At 43.8% G+C, this 14,396-nt stretch overlaps 1 pseudogene; it reads left to right on the top strand.

Annotated features, from left to right (window-relative positions):
- Nucleotides 1-10,402, top strand: part of LOC115202571 (mitogen-activated protein kinase kinase kinase 1-like) — a 58,869-nt pseudogene extending 48,467 nt beyond the window's left edge.
- Nucleotides 10,403-14,396: the final 3,994 nt, after the last annotated feature.

A 14,396-nucleotide genomic window follows, 5' to 3' on the forward strand; every position in this document is an offset into this window, starting at 1 on the left:
CCGCCCCCAACAAATAGAGCAGTGGGGACAGCGAGCATCCTTGTCTTGTGCCATGTCCGAAAGGGAATCTGTCAGAGTTCAGTCCGTTAATAGTCACCATGGCATTTGGATGTGAGTATAGGGACTTAATCCATTTAATAAAGTTTGGGCCCATATTGAACTTTTCTAAGACTGAGAACAGAAAGCTCCACTCCATCCTGTCAAACTCCTTCTCAGCATCCAGTGAAGCCAGCAGGACAGGGGTCTTCTGTGCGTTTACTTGATCAATAATATCAAAAAGATGGCAATGTTATCAGAAGAGTACCTGTCTCTAATAAATCCAGTTTGGTCCGCTTTTATTATTTTGGGAATAAGAGTATTTAGTCTTTTGGCGAGCAATTTGGTAATTATTTTGCAGTCAAAATCCAACAAGCTTATGGGCCGGAAGGGCAAGCAGGATAGAGGGTCCTTGTCTTTTTTGAGCAACACTGTAATGAGGGTTGTTTACATTGAGTCTGGGAGAGCTCGGTTTTTGGAAAAATCAGCCAGCATTGGCATGAAAATAGGGCTAAACTGGTGCTAAAAAACTTTGCAGAACTCTCTGGGAAATCCATCTGGGCCTGGTGACTTTTTAGGTGGCATGGAGATAATAGCCTCCAGGACCTCCTCAGGAGTGAAGGGGGAGTTGAGATCTTCTTGGTCGGTCTCTGATAGTTTTGGTAGCAAGATTCCCTCTAGGAAGGAATGGAGTTCTGCATCAGTATGTTTTCTCTCAGAAGTACATTTACATTTAAGTCATTTAGCAGACGCTCTTATCCAGAGCGACTTACAAATTGGTGCATTCACCTATAATATCCAGTAGAACAAACACTTTACAATAGTGCATCTAAATCCTTTAAAGGGGGGGGGGTTAGAAGGATTACTTTATCCTATCCCAGGTATTCCTTAAAGAGGTGGGGTTTCAGGTGTCTCCGGAAGGTGGTGATTGACTCCGCTGTCCTGGCATCGTGAGGGAGATTGTTCCACCATTGGGGTGCCAGAGCGGCGAACAGTTTTGACTGGGCTGAGCGGGAACTGTGCTTCCTCAGAGGTAGGGAGGCGAGCAGGCCAGAGGTGGATGAACGCAGTGCCCTTGTTTGGGTGTAGGGCCTGATCAGAGCCTGAAGGTACGGAGGTGCCGTTCCCCTCACAGCTCCATAGGCAAGCACCATGGTCTTGTAGCGGATGCGAGCTTCAACTGGAAGCCAGTGGAGAGAGCGGAGGAGCGGGGTGACGTGAGAGAACTTGGGAAGGTTGAACACCAGACGGGCTGCGGCGTTCTGGATGAGTTGTAGGGGTTTGATGGCACAGGCAGGGAGCCCAGCCAACAGCGAGTTGCAGTAATCCAGACGGGAGATGACAAGTGCCTGGATTAGGACCTGCGCCGCTTCCTGTGTGAGGCAGGGTCGTACTCTGCGAATGTTGTAGAGCATGAACCTACAGGATCGGGTCACCGCCTTGATGTTAGTGGAGAACGACAGGGTGTTGTCCAGGATCACGCCAAGGTTCTTAGCACTCTGGGAGGAGGACACAAGGGAGTTGTCAACCGTGATGGCGAGATCATGGAACGGGCAGTCCTTCCCCGGGAGGAAGAGCAGCTCCGTCTTGCCGAGGTTCAGCTTGAGGTGGTGATCCGTCATCCACACTGATATGTCTGCCAGACATGCAGAGATGCGATTCGCCACCTGGTTGTCAGAAGGGGGAAAGGAGAAGATTAATTGTGTGTCGTCTGCATAGCAATGATAGGAGAGACCGTGTGAGGATATGACAGAGCCAAGTGACTTGGTGTATAGCGAGAATAGGAGAGGGCCTAGAACAGAGCCCTGGGGGACACCAGTGGTGAGAGCACGTGGTGCGGAGACAGCTTCTCGCCACGCCACCTGGTAGGAGCGACCTGTCAGGTAGGACGCAATCCAAGCGTGGGCCGCGCCGGAGATGCCCAGCTCGGAGAGGGTGGAGAGGAGGATCTGATGGTTCACAGTATCAAAGGCAGCAGATAGGTCTAGAAGGATGAGAGCAGAGGAGAGAGAGTTAGCTTTAGCAGTGCGGAGAGCCTCCGTGACACAGAGAAGAGCAGTCTCAGTTGAATGCCCAGTCTTGAAACCTGACTGATTAGGATCAAGAAGGTCGTTCTGAGAGAGATAGCAGGAGAGCTGGCCAAGGACGGCACGTTCAAGAGTTTTGGAGAGAAAAGAAAGAAGGGATACTGGTCTGTAGTTGTTGACATCGGAGGGATCGAGTGTAGGTTTTTTCAGAAGGGGTGCTATAGTTTGCTCTAAAAATCATGAAAAGTTAAATGTATCTTATTTGGATCATATGTGTGAAGGATAAAGCCAATATTGTAGGGGGTTTTAACAAGCACTTCATATCTGCTGATTCAGATTTTGATAATGGTGGGGCCCAGGCCTCTAATGTAAGCTCTATTACAGTAAACTATGATATAGGCCCTCATGTGAACCATTTCATTTTGATCCCGTTTCTTATACTGAGGTCTATAAATCACTAAAGGCAATAGACACTAAAAAGTCTTCAGGTCCAGACAACCTGGACCCCTACCTCTTAAAGATAGCAGCTGGTATTATTACTGAACCTGTGGCTCACAATTTCAACTTGAGTCTCTTGACCAATTCCATACCCAGCATTTGGAAATCAGCTTACATCCTCCCACTGCTAAAGGGTGGAGATCCCTCAGATGCTAATAACTATCGTCCTCTCTCTAACTCCCTATCCTGTCCAAGGTCTATGAATCCCTAGTGAACTCACAGTTAAAAAAACTTCTTCAATGAAAAGAACATACTGAGCGGGGTTCAGTCTGGCTTTAGATCGGGGCACAGCACCACAACTGCAGCTATGGCAGTGGGAAAAGACATCAGAAATGCACTTGATATAAAAAGCAACATTGTGCTGCTCTGTTTGTGGATTTATCTCAGTGAAGGGGCAGTAAATTGGTTTAGGAACTACATTTCTGACAGAACACAATGCGTATATACTGACAATCACAAGTCTAGCTTTCTTTAGATTAATATAGGTGTGCCCCAGTGTTCCATTTTAGCTCCTGTGTTGTTCACAATTTGTATTAACGATTTGAGAAATGGGATGCAACCAGCAAAGCTACATCTGTATGCAGATGATGCAGTTATATACTCATGTGCTCCTTCTCTGGTTCCGGCTGTTGAAGAGCTCCAGACTGCTTTTCAGTCACTGCAGGCCTCCCTTTATGGTCTCAAACTGGTCTTGAATGTACAACAAACTAAATTCATGACCTTTACCAGAGCTAGAACTCTGCCAGAGAACGTTAGCATTGTCACATCTGGTGGCTTATCCATTGAAAAAGTGTCATCCTACAAATACCTAGGTATTTGGTTGGATGACAAGATGTCCTTTAAAGTTCATGTGGATAATCTTGTGACAAAGCTTAAATTTAAATTGGGTTTTTCTTTTCATAATAAGGCTTGCTTCCCGCTTATGGCTAGAAAGAAACTTGTTCAGGCCACTTTTCTCTCTGTAATTGATTATGGTGACTTGTTGTATATGCATGCAACCTCCTCCGTCTTACAGAGACTGGACTCTGTTTATCATGCAGCCTTGCGCTTTATTACAAATGCCAAGTCACTCGCCCACCATTGCACATTGTACCAAATGGTAGGTTGGACCTCATTTTTTATGCACAGAAAGATAGATTTGTATGTGTTCATCTACAAAGGCCTTTTGGGTAAACTCCCTCTTCACCTCTGTAGTCTGGTCTCCTTCACCACCAGCAGTTACCATACCTGGTGTGCTAGGTGGTTGCTACTTAAAGTCCCCAGGACATTCACAGTATTAGGCAAGACTGCCTTCTCTACTTGCTCACCAGATGCATAGAATAATCTACAATCCATGCTTCATCTAGATGTTAGTGCCATTGAATTAATTTAAAATATTGATGGGAGACTGTTATGGAGGAGTGTAAATGCTTTTTTTAGGCTGGATCATGTTGTATATTTAATTCTGTAATGTATTGATTGTTGCTGCCTTCTTGGCCAGGTCTCCGTTGAAAAAGAGACTCTGGTTCTCAATGGGCTTTTCCTGGTTAAATAAAGGTTAAACAAATAAATAAATAAAATGTGACCTCGTCATCTGCTGTTCGGATGGCCATGATTGTACGCACTGACTGCTCTTTTTTAAATTGGTAAGCAAGCAATTTACTAGGCCTATTGCTATACTCATGGTATTTCTGTTTAGTAAAGAAAACATATTTTTTTATCTCCCGAGTATAGTCCAAGTTCAGTTTGGCTTTGGCTGCTTTAAGTTGACTCCAGGAGGCTCTGTCTGGGGATTGTTTATGTACTTTTTCACATCGTTCCAGCTCCCCTCTCAAGATCTAACCTGTGTGCTTCCATTGCTTTTTTATTAGAGGGAGCATATGCAATTATATGACCTCTTAGTGTGGCTTTGGCAGCGTCCCACATTGTGGCCGGAGAAACAGGAGTCTTTGTTGTCTTGTGTGTAGTTTACATTTACATTTAAGTCATTTAGCAGACGCTCTTATCCAGAGTGACTTACAAATTGGTGCATTCACCTTAAGATATCCAGTGGAACAACCACTTTACAATAGTGCATCTAAATCTTTTGGGGGGGGGGTAGAAGGATTACTTTATCCTATCCCAGGTATTCCTTAAAGAGGTGGGGTTTCAGGTGTCTCCGGAAGGTGGTGATTGACTCCGCTGTCCTGGCGTCGTGAGGGAGCTTGTTCCACCATTGGGGTGCCAGAGCAGCGAACAGTTTTGACTGGGCTGAGCGGGAGCTGTGCTTCCTCAGAGGTAGGGAGGCGAGCAGGCCAGAGGTGGATGAACGCAGTGCCCTTGTTTGGGTGTAGGGCCTGATCAGAGCCTGAAGGTACGGAGGTGCCGTTCCCCTCACAGCTCCGTAGGCAAGCACTATGGACTTGTAGCGGATGCGAGCTTCAACTGGAAGCCAGTGGAGAGAGCGGAGGAGCGGGGTGACGTGAGAGAACTTGGGAAGGTTGAACACCAGACGGGCTGCGGCGTTCTGTATGAGTTGTAGGGGTTTAATGGCACAGGCAGGGAGCCCAGCCAACAGCGAGTTGCAGTAATCCAGACGGCAGATGACAAGTGCCTGGACTAGGACCTGCGCCGCTTCCTGTGTGAGGCAGGGTCGTACTCTGCGAATGTTGTAGAGCATGGACCTACAGGATCGGGTCACCGCCTTGATGTTAGTGGAGAACGACAGGGTGTTGTCCAGGGTCACGCCAAGGTTCTTAGCACTCTGGGAGGAGGACACAAGGGAGTTGTCAACCGTGATGGCGAGATCATGGAACGGGCAGTCCTTCCCTGGGAGGAGGAGCAGCTCCGTCTTGCCGAGGTTCAGCTTGAGGTGGTGAGCCGTCATCCACACTGATATGTCTGCCAGACATGCAGAGATGCGATTCGCCACCTGGTTATCAGAAGGGGGAAAGGAGAAGATTAATTGTGTGTCGTCTGCGTAGCAATGATAGGAGAGACCATGTGAGGATATGACCGAGCCAAGTGACTTGGTGTATAGTGAGAATAGGAGAGGGCCTAGAACAGAGCCCTGGGGGACACCAGTGGTGAGAGCACGTGGTGCGGAGACAGATTCTCGCCACGCCACCTGGTAGGAGCGACCTGTCAGGTAGGACGCAATCCAAGCGTGGGCCGCGCCGGAGATGCCCAGCTCGGAGAGGGTGGAGAGGAGGATCTGATGGTTCACGGTATCAAAGGCAGCAGATAGGTCTAGAAGGATGAGAGCAGAGGAGAGAGAGTTAGCTTTAGCAGTGCGGAGAGCCTCCGTGACACAGAGAAGAGCAGTCTCAGTTGAATGCCCAGTCTTGAAACCTGACTGATTAAGATCAAGAAGGTCATTCTGAGAGAGATAGCAGGAGAGCTGGCCAAGGACGGCACGTTCAAGAGTTTAGTTGTCTATCCATGTACTAACCAATGTATGGAACGCTTCGTTTGATATCCTGGAGGTGTGGAATTTCCAGCTCTTTGACCTCGGGATATTTTTGCAGAGGTCTAAGCGGAGGTGGACAAAGGCGTGATCTGAAAGTGCTATGGGTCCGATTGTACACGTGGCAGAATTTATGAAAATCTCTGGGATAAAAATGTCATCTACAGTTGAAGTCGGAAGTTTACATACACCTTAGACAAATACATTTAAACTATTAAAAATCCCTGTCTTAGGTCAGTTAGGATCACCATTTTATTTTAAGAATGTGAAATGTCAGAATAATAGTAGAGAGAATTATTTATTTCAGCTTTTCTTTCTTTCATCACATTCCAAGTGGGTCAGAAGTTTACATACACTCAATTAGTATTTGGTAGTGTTGCCTTCAAATTGTTTAACTTAGGTCAAATGTTTCGGGAGGCCTTCCACAAGCTTCTCACAACAAGTTGGGTGAATTTTGGCCCTTTCCTCCTGACAGAGCTGGTGTAACTGAGTCAGGTTTGTAGGCCTCCTTGCTCGCACACGCTTTTTCAGTTCTGCCCACAAATATTTTATAGGATTGAGGTCAGGGCTTTGTGATGGCCACTCCAATACCTTGACTTTGTTGTCCTTAAGCCATTTTGCCACAACTTTGGAAGTATGCTTGGGGTCATTGTCCATTTGGGAAGATCCATTTGCGACCAAGCTTTAACTTCCTGACTGATGACTTGAGATGTTGCTTCAATATATCCACATAATTTTCCTCCTTCATGATGCTATCTATTTTGTGAAGTGCACCAGTCCCTCCTGCAGCAAAGCACCCCCACAACATGATGCTGCCACCGCCGTGCTTCACTATTGGGATGGTGTTCTTTGGCTTGCAAGTGTTTTCCTCCAAACATAATGATGGTCATTATAGCCAAACAGTTCTATTTTTGCTTCATCAGACCAGGTGACATTTCTCCAAAAGTACTATCTTTGTCCCCATGTGCAGTTGAAAACCGTAGTCTGGCATTTTTAGGGCGGTTTCGGAGCAGTGGCTTCTTCCTTGCTGAGCGGCCTTTCAGGTTATGTTGGTGTAGAACTCGTTTTACTGTGGATATAGATACTTTTGTACCTGTTTCTTCCAGCATCTTCACAAGGTCCTTTGCAGTTGTTCTGAGATTGATTTGTACTTTTCGCACCAAAGTACATTCATTTCTAGGAGATAGAACACGTCTCCTTCCTGAGCGGTATGATGGCTGCATGGTCCCATGGTGTTTATACTTGCGTACTATTGTTTGTACAGATGAACGTGATACCTTCAGACATTTGGAAATTGCTCCCAAGAAGGAACCAGACTTGTGGAGGTCTACAATTTATTTTCTGAGGTCTTGGCTAATTTCTTTTGATTTTCCCATTATTTCAAGCAAAGAGGCACTGAGTTTGAAGGTAGACCTTGAAATACATCCACAGGTACACCTCCAATTGACTCAAATGATGTCAATTAGTCTATCAAAGCTTCTAAAGCCTAAATAATTTTCCAAGCTGTTTAAAGGGACAGTCAGCTTAGTGTATGTAAACTTCTGACCCACTGGAATTTTGACACAGTGTAAACACTGTAAACAATTGTTGGAAAAATTACTTGTCATGCACAAAGTAGATGTCCTAACCGACTTGCCAAACCTATAGTTTGTTAACAAGAAATGAGTGGAGTGGTTGAAAAACTAGTTTTAATGATTCCAACCTAAGTGTATGTAAACTTCCGACTTCAACTGTATACAAGAGTAGGTGTTATGGACATTAGAGTAGTATTTATAGTCCATAGATGAGCTATTAGTCTCTCTCCAGATATCTATTTTACCTTCATTTAACTAGGCAAGTCAGTTAAGAACAAATTCTTATTTAGAATGACGTCCTAGGAACAGTGGGTTAACTGCCTTGTTCAGGGGCAGTTCGACAGATTTTTACCTTGTCAGCTCAGGGATTCGATCTTGCAACCTTTCCGTTACTAGTCCAACGCTCTAACCACTAGGCTACCTGCCGCCCTATCAGTCCCATCTCATTAGTAAGAGAGTTCAACATCTTTGCAGATTTAGGGTTTGTGGTGGGGACTTGAGATGATTTGTCCAGGGTTGGGTTGAGGGTACAATTAAAATCTCCAGCCAGCACTCCAAAGGAAACACAATGCTCATTGAACAGGGTTATCATTTTTGACATGAAAGCAAGAGTATCTGTGTTAGGGGCGTATATGTTTAAGATAGTAACTGATTTCCCATACAGTGACTCAGTTATCAGAATAAATCTCCCCCCGGATCAGATATGTTTTTGTCATTTATGAATGGAACATGCTTATGGATAAGAATGGCTGTGCCTCTACAGTTTGATTTGAAAGATGAGAAATACACCTGTCCCACCCAAGCTCTGCGGAGTTTAGCATGTTCGGCATCACATAGGTGCGTCTCTTGTGATAGTGTGATGTTTGCTTTTTCCTTTTTTAGAGCACATACTATCTTTTTCCGTTTTATTGCATGACCTAGGCCATGGCAGTTCCATGTCAGTAGATTTAAGGTACTAGTCAATGTCATCAAGCAGTAATCAAGCAAACTCTAGTGCAAGTCATCTCTGGGTATAGGTGGATAATAGTTACAGCTGCGATCAGATAAAATAAAAAATAAATGGTGTACATAAAAGACCAATCTCTGAACACCCCAGCCGAGTTCCCAAACAACTCGATATATCCCGTTGGATCTATTAACCCCACGCTCAGTCTCAATTCTGTGTACCGAAAAACGGGAACAGTTTTGGACCAAATAAAACAGAAATGATGGAGCAACTCCTTAAGATGGATCTATAGGATAAGTTGTTTGCTTTTATTAAAACGAATTATCAACAGAATAAGGCCATAGGCATAAAATTGACACATTGAGCCTCTCGTTAAGTCTGTAAATGTGTCATAATCCACAGGCTATAAATGGTGGAGGCCTATGTAAATAATAATAAAAAAGGGGAAAAATAAAGTAGGATAAAAGTTTAGTAGGCCTAGGTTAGGCTATAGGGCCTATCCCTCTCTCAGCTAAAAGAAAATAAATACAAATTAGACGGCTATAATGACATTTAGCGTGGTGGGTGGGTCATTGTATGGCGGCTATATGTTGTCTTACCTCCTTTAGTAATAACAGTAATCACTATTAATCATTGGTCCATTTCTCAGTGGCCAGCATTGTCCTTCAAAAAACTTTTTGCCTCTTCGGGAGTTTTGAGGTGTCGCAGGGCTCCTTGGTGAAGAATCCTGAGCTTGTTTTGGTATTTGAATCCCCTAAAGATGCCTCGGTCAATGGAGTATTTCTTCACCTCGTCAAACTCTCTGCGCTTTTGCCGTATTCCAGCGGACGTGTCTTGGTGTAAGGTGAGTTTGGCATTACCCACTGTAATGGTGCTGATTTTCGCCGCCTGTAGGACTCGTTCCTTTTTGGTGAATCTCAGGAAACATATGATGATTGGGCACGGTGGTTGTCTGGCTGCTGGTGGGGGCCTCAGTGCTCGGTGAGCTCTCTCCAGTTCTATGGGCCTGTCGGTGGACAGGTGGAGCCACTCAGGAAGTTTGTCTTGCAGGTAGCGGATCAGTGGCATGTTTCCCTCTTCTTTTTTGGCCAGGTTTAATAGAACACAGTTATTCCTTCGTCCCCTTTTTTCCAGGTCCTCTGTTTTCTCTTCCAGATGCTCTATTTTCTTTTTAGCAGATGCTATTGTTTCCATGGCGTCTGCCAGTGACTTTTCCATGGATAGGATTCGCCCCTCTGCTTCATCCAGGCGCCCCGCGTTGATGGTTATCTTGTTGTTGATGTTAGGCAAAGAATTTTCCAGGGTTGTCACCTTGCCCCCATCACACTGAGCTGAGATAATTGTGATCTAATTTGATGTTGAGTTCTGTACGTTGGGATCTTAGCTCAGAAAGGATGTCTTCAACAGAGTGCGAGATTGGCAGTTGTTGGCCCTCACATGGGGCCGGTTCCTCTTGCTCCTGGCTAATGGCACTATCTTTTTCTGAAGCTAGCTGTTTCTTCGAGGCTTTTTCCGCGGCTATTGGTCGAGTCCGGGTAAAAATGTCACCTGTAATGTCGCCTTTTGTAGCCGCCATGACTTTTTGACTAAAGCTAATGGAGTTTTAATTTGAAGTGGAGGTAAGATTAAGAATTGTAAACTACTTGTGCGGAGCTCATGCGGCCATCTCGTTCAAGGGTCACATGATCCCCTATAGCTCAGTATTTCAATTAACTTCACCCTCACCTCCTCTCTCCCTCTCCCCCAGATTGCGAATGCCACCTGTGCACCCTCCATCCCTCCCCAGCTGACCGCGGGCCTGAGGGATGTCACCCTGCGCTGCCTGGAGCTGCAGCCCACGGACCGCCCCCCCTCCAGGGAACTCCTCAAGCACCCCATCTTCCGTCTCAACTGGTAGTCCCCAACATCCTCCCCCAGTCCCCTACCCTCCCTATCCCAAAGCGTCCGCACGGAAATACTACTGAAGGCCTAGCCAAGCCTGCTTTCTCTCCTCCTGACCAACCTCCCTAACCGCTACCATTACCACCTTCCTTGCACCCCAGACCTTTCCCAGTCATGAGTGGAGGGCCTGGAATGGACAGTAGTATCTGGGCTCTCCTCTCTCCCTTCCTTCTACTGTGGCCTCAAACTGCTGTATCTTAGCATAAAATGCAAAAAGCAAGTCACAAAATTTCTCCCACAAAAATGGTGCATTCTTAGTCAGAGGGCCATGTTGGTATACTGTAGTCTGTATTGCTCTTCAAAGCTTTGTTCTGTTAATGAAATGGCTCCTTAAAACCTCTTGGGGATAGAATCCCACTGACGGGATTGCTAGCATGGCGGGAAATTCAAAACAGCAAAAATCGAATCATTTAAATTTCTCAAACAATCAACTATTTTACACCATTTAAAAGATAAACATCTCCTTAATCAAACCACATTGTCCGATTTCAAAGAGGCTTTACGGCGAAAGCATAAAGTTAGATTATGTTAGGCGAGTACATAGCCAAAAAAGTACACACATCCATTTTCAATTCCAGGACAGGCGTCACCAAAAGCAGAAAACCTGCTAAAATTATGCTCTAACTTTTGACAATCTTCATCAGATGACACTCCTAGGACATTATGTTAGACAATACATGCATTTTTTGTTCTATTTTTATCCAAAAACAGCCTTTTACATCGGCGCGTGTCGTTGAGAAAATGTGTCTCCCCCAAAACTGCCAGTGAATTTACAAAAAATACTCATTATAAAACGTGGGTAAAGTATTAAACTGTTATTCAAAGAATTATAGATTAACATCTCCTGAATGCAACCGCATTGACAGATTTCAAAATATCTTTACTGGGAAAGCACATTTTGCAATAATCTGAGTACTCTGCTCAGAAAAATAAACTACGCAATACAGATAGCCGCCATGTTGGAATCATCTAAAATCATAAATAACATTAGAAATATTCCCTTACCTTTAATAATCTTCATCAGAAGGCACTTCCAGGAATCTCAGGTCCACAACAAATGTTGTTTTTTTCGATAAAGTTCATAATTTATGTCCAAATAACTCCATGTTGTTCCATGTTGTTAGTGCATTCGGTAGGCTACTCAAAATGTAGAAAAGTAAAAAAAAAATCTATTTACGTTCGTATGTCAAACGTTGTTGAGCATCAATCTTTAGGGCCATTTTTAACGTGAAACATCAGTAATATTTCAACCGGACCTTTCCTGTGTCTTGAAAAACGTTTTGAAAAAGGTCTCATCCCACATGAATGCGCATGAACGCGCAATAATGAAGTGACGACATCCCAGGGACATCAACTTCCCTTCCTTCTCATCCGGTCTCTGTTCATCATAGACGCTTCAAACAACTTTATAAAGACTGTTGACATCTAGTGGAAGCCATAGGAAGTGCAAAATGAATCCTTTGTCACTGTGTGTTTTATTGGCAATGACTTGAAAATAGTACAGCCACAAGATTTTCATTTCCTGCTTGTATTTTTTCTCAGGTTTTGCCAGCCATATGAGTTCTGTTAGAGACACCATTCAAACAGTTTTAGAAACTTCAGAGTGTTTTTTATCCAAATCCAAATCCAAATAATCCAAATAATATGCATATTCTATTTTCTGGGCCAGAGTAGTAACCTGTTTAAATTGGGTACGTTTTTCATCCGGCCGTGAAAATACTGCCCCCTAGCCCCTAGTCATTTTGCAGTGCCGCAAAGGTTTCAAGAAGTTATTCCCATTTTAACTCGTGAGTCAAAAATAAGTCCTTAGAACCGCAAACGGAAGACGATGGAGTATAGATGTTTTTTATCACTTATGTTGTATCGTCTGGTCATAAGTCTTTTTAGATGTGTAGAAGAAAGGCATAATGAAGAGGTTTAATCGGTTGATTTTGTGCGTTTCTACAAAGATGTCTTTGTGTGTGTGCATTTTACTGTTGGGCCATCAAGCTTAGTCGAATAATCATGAAGATCACTTAAGTGTTTCAGGGATTGGTGACATATCTAACAGAAACTTTGCTAGTTTGGCAAGCTTAATGTGAACGCTTATGATGCCGGTATTTGTCTAAAATGTTTTTTTTGTTTTTAAGATTTTGTTTTTAAGACATGAAAAGACATCACAAGTTTTAGAACACCTACTCATTCAAGGGTTTTTCTTTATTTTTACTATTTTCTACATTGTAGAATAATAGTGAAGACATCAAAACTATGAAATGACACGTATGGAATCATGTAGGAACCAAAAAAGTGTTAAACAAATCAAAATATATTTTATATTTGAGATTCTTCAAATAGCCACCCTTTGCCTTGATGTCAGCTTTGCACACTCTTGGCATTCTCTCAACCAACTTCATGAGGTTGTCACCTGCAATGCATTTTAATTAACAGGTGTGCCTTCTTAAAAGTTAATTTGTGGAATTTCTTATCTTCTTAATGTGTTTGAGCCAATCAGTTGTGTTGTGACAAGGTAGGGGTGGTATACAGAAGATAGCCCTATTTGGTAAAAGACTAAATCCATATTATGGCAAGAACAGCTCAAATAAGCAAAGAAAAGCAACAGTCCATTATTACTTTAAGACATGAAAGTCAGTCAAGCCGGAAAATGTCAAGCACCATGATGAAACCGGCTCTCATGAGGACCACCACAGGAAAGGAAGACCCAGAGTTAACTCTGCTGCAGAGGATAAGTTCATTAGAGTTATCAGCCTCAGACAATTTTGCCAAATAAATGCTTCACAGAGTTCAACGAACAGACTCATCTCAACATCAGCTGTTCAGAGGAGACTGTGTGAATCAGTCCTTCATGGTCGAATTGCTGCAAAGAAACCATTACTAAAGAACACCAATAACAAGAAGAGACACGAGCAATGAACATTAGACCAGTGGAAATCTGTCCAAATCTGAGATTTTTGGTTCCAACCGCCTTGTCTTTGTGTGACGCAGAGTAGGTGAGCGGATGATCTCCACATGTGTGGTTCCCACCGTGAAGCATGGAGGAGGAGGTGTGATGGTGTGGGGGTGCTTTGCCCGGTGACATTGTCAGTGATTTATTTTGAATTTAAGACACACTTAACCAGCATGGCTACCACAGCATTCTGCAGTGATACGCCATCCCATCTGGTTTACGCTTAGTGGGACTATAATTTGTTTTTCAACAGAACAATGACCCAACGCACCTCCAGGCTGTGCAAGGGCTATTTAACCAAGAAGGAGAGTGAGGTAGTGCTGCAACCCAATTGAGAGGGTTTGAGAAGAGTTGGACCCTGGAGTGAAGGAAAAGCAGCCAACAAGGGCTCAGCATATATGGGAACTCCTTCAAGACTCTTGGAAAAGCATTCCAGGTGAAGCTGGTTGAGAGAATGCCAAGAGTGTGCAAAGCTGTCATCAAGGCGAAGGTTGGCTACTTTGAAGAATCTGAAATATGAAATATATTTTGATTTGTTTAACCTCTCTAGGGGGTGTGGGACGCTACCGTCCCACCTGGCCAACATCCAGTAAAATTGCAGAGCGCCAAATTCAAAAACAGAAATACACATTATAAAAATTCATAAAACATACAAGTGTTATACATCGGTTTAAAGATGAACTTCTTGTTAATCCAACCACGATGTCAGATTTCAAAAAGGCTTTACGGCGAAAGCATACCATGCGATTATCTGAGAACAGCGCCCAGCAGACAAATCATTACAAACAGTTACCAGTCAAGTAGAGTTACACAAGTCAGAAATAGTGATAAAATGAATCTCTTACCTCTGATGATCTTCATATGGTTGCACTCACAAGACTCCCATTTACTCAATAAATGTTTGTTTTGTTCGATAAAGTCCCTCTTTATATCCAAAAACCTCCGTTTTGTTCGTGCGTTTTGTTCAGTAATCCACAGGCTCAAAGGCAGTCACAACAGACAGATG

Source organism: Salmo trutta, chromosome 12, assembly GCF_901001165.1.
Source record: "Salmo trutta chromosome 12, fSalTru1.1, whole genome shotgun sequence".
Taxonomy (NCBI): domain Eukaryota; kingdom Metazoa; phylum Chordata; class Actinopteri; order Salmoniformes; family Salmonidae; genus Salmo; species Salmo trutta.